At 42.9% G+C, this 2,262-nt stretch overlaps 1 non-coding gene across 1 annotated transcript; it reads right to left on the bottom strand.

Moving 5' to 3' along the window:
* Positions 1-455: 455 nt before the first annotated feature.
* LOC112087345 lies at positions 456-561 on the bottom strand. Its single transcript, XR_002900030.1, has one exon. It is a non-coding gene; the product is annotated as a small nucleolar RNA R71 (small nucleolar RNA).
* Positions 562-2,262: the final 1,701 nt, after the last annotated feature.

Below are 2,262 nucleotides of genomic sequence, written 5' to 3'. Positions count from 1 at the left end.
ACCAGAACCGCGAGAGAGAAGAACGTGAAGACCTTGATGCACCCATCAATGCAACCGATGGTGACCACCAAGGAATGCAGCCGAATGGGCGCGTTAACCGCCCTGTTAACACCAAAGACAAGCCAGAAACCATCGCATAGCCGATTTTGATGCACCCACTCAAAATTTTCAGAACCGATCTGCAATTCAAGTTCCATTTCCGAACCGGAATGAGTTTGAAGTCAAGCCTCAAATCATCTCATTGGTGAAGCAAAACCAATTCCATGGAGTTCTTTCTGAACACCCAATGGACCATATCGAGCTCTTTGAAGAAATCTGCAGCATGATGAGAACAAACCAAGTTCCACCAGACTATTTAAAGTGTAAGTTGTTCCCTTTTTCATTAGCAAACCAAGTTCCACCAGAATGTAAAACTGCTTTCTTGAACCACTTCTATACTAAGTCAAGGTCGAATCAGTTGAGAACAAAGATCTCAAACTTTCAACAAGGGCCAACTGAATCTTTCTATGAAGCCTGGGAACGTTTTAAGGAGTATGAACGTGATTGCCCTCACCATGGATTTCATGGATCAAGCCTGCTGAGCACATTTTACCGAGGTTTGCAACCAAAATACAAACTTTCACTTGATACAACTAGAAATTGAGATTTTGGACAAAAGACGATAGCCCAAGGAAGAGCCCTCATCGAAAATTTGGCTCAAGCCAATAGCAATGATTGTCTTGAATACGATCGATCGACGAAGCAAACCGGTACAGACAACAAGGAGATAACCGAGTTGAAGAACATGATGAGCCAGCTTTTGAAGAGCAACAATCGCCCAATCCATGCTTGTGAGAACAACAATGGCGCAGAAGATGAAGGACCTAGTGATATTGATCACATTAATCAAGCCTTTCAAGAAGAAGATGTGAACTATGTAGGAGCACTAGTACCATATCAAAATCGCTTCAACAATGGCTTCAACAACAACTTCTGGAATGCAAGTTACAACAATCTCTCTTACCGCAATCCAAATGTGGAGAATCCTCAAGATCAGTACTACCCACCTCAGCAAAAATCCTTCCAAAACAAGTTTCAAGGTGGAAACTTCGGAGGAATAGGACCATATTAACCGCGACAGCCATATAATTACCAAGGTATGGGTTTTAACAATCAATTTGTACAACAAATCGGTAGACTTGAACAGTCCATCCAACAGCTCGTTATGACGAACGAAAAAGCATCTAAAGACGTGAACGTGAAAGTCAACTGCGTGTACAATGATCTGAACGGTAAGTTAGAATCTCTATCTTCGCTCGTCAAAAAGCTAGACGAACCAGCTAGCTTCACAAATCGGTAGACTTGAACAGTCCATCCAACAGCTCGTTATGGCGAACGAAAAAGCATCTAAAGACGTGAACATGAAAGTCAACTGCATGTACAATGATCTGAACGGTAAGTTAGAATCTCTATCTTCGCACGTCAAAAAGCTAGACGTGCAAGTTGCCCAAACAGCCGACCCTATGAAGAGGCAAAGTGGAGTTCTTCCAGGAAGAGTTGAAGATAACCCTAAGAGGTTTTGAAATGCCATAACCACATTGCCAGAACAAGAGGCCAGAACCGATGGAAAGAAAGAAGAAACCCCAATCTTTGTACCACTGTACAAAGATGTCGATGCCAAGCAGCCACCATTTAAGGTACCTGAACGATCACCGTTTCAAAGGCTTACAAAAGCCGACGATCCGGGACGTTTTGTTTTCCAATGTTTCATTTCAGGAATCAAGTTTACAGACTGCCTGTGCGATTCCGGAGCCAATGTCAACATCATGTCGAAGACGTTTGCCAAAAAATTGGGCATAAAAACCTTAAGGACATCGACGGTTAAGGTTATTTTTGGAGATTCATCTCAAAAAGATACTGAAGGGGCGATTCATGATCTGCAAGTTATAGTGGGAGACAAGATTGTTCCAGCAGATTTCCAAGTCCTGGAGATGGATAAAGACAAGGAGAGGCCACTCATTTTCGGGAGACCATTCCTAGCTACCGTAGGAGAAGTAATCGATCACGAAAACCGGCATGCTGTTTTCCTCTATGTGGATCGCAGAAGGTACTACCCGACTATCCTAGACGATTTTCCAAGCAAAGGAAACAGGCCCAAGGAGAAAGAAAAAGAGAAGCCGAAAGCTTTCGCGAAGATCAAGATCATCAATCCACCAGATGCAACAGAAAGTAGTGAGGACCCAATCCAGGAGCTGATCGAAAACACAAAAAGGGTTTTAAACA

Source organism: Eutrema salsugineum, unplaced genomic scaffold (genome assembly GCF_000478725.1).
Source record: "Eutrema salsugineum unplaced genomic scaffold, Eutsalg1_0 scaffold_18, whole genome shotgun sequence".
NCBI classification, from domain to species: domain Eukaryota; kingdom Viridiplantae; phylum Streptophyta; class Magnoliopsida; order Brassicales; family Brassicaceae; genus Eutrema; species Eutrema salsugineum.
This window is presented reverse-complemented; position numbering and strand designations above follow the sequence as displayed.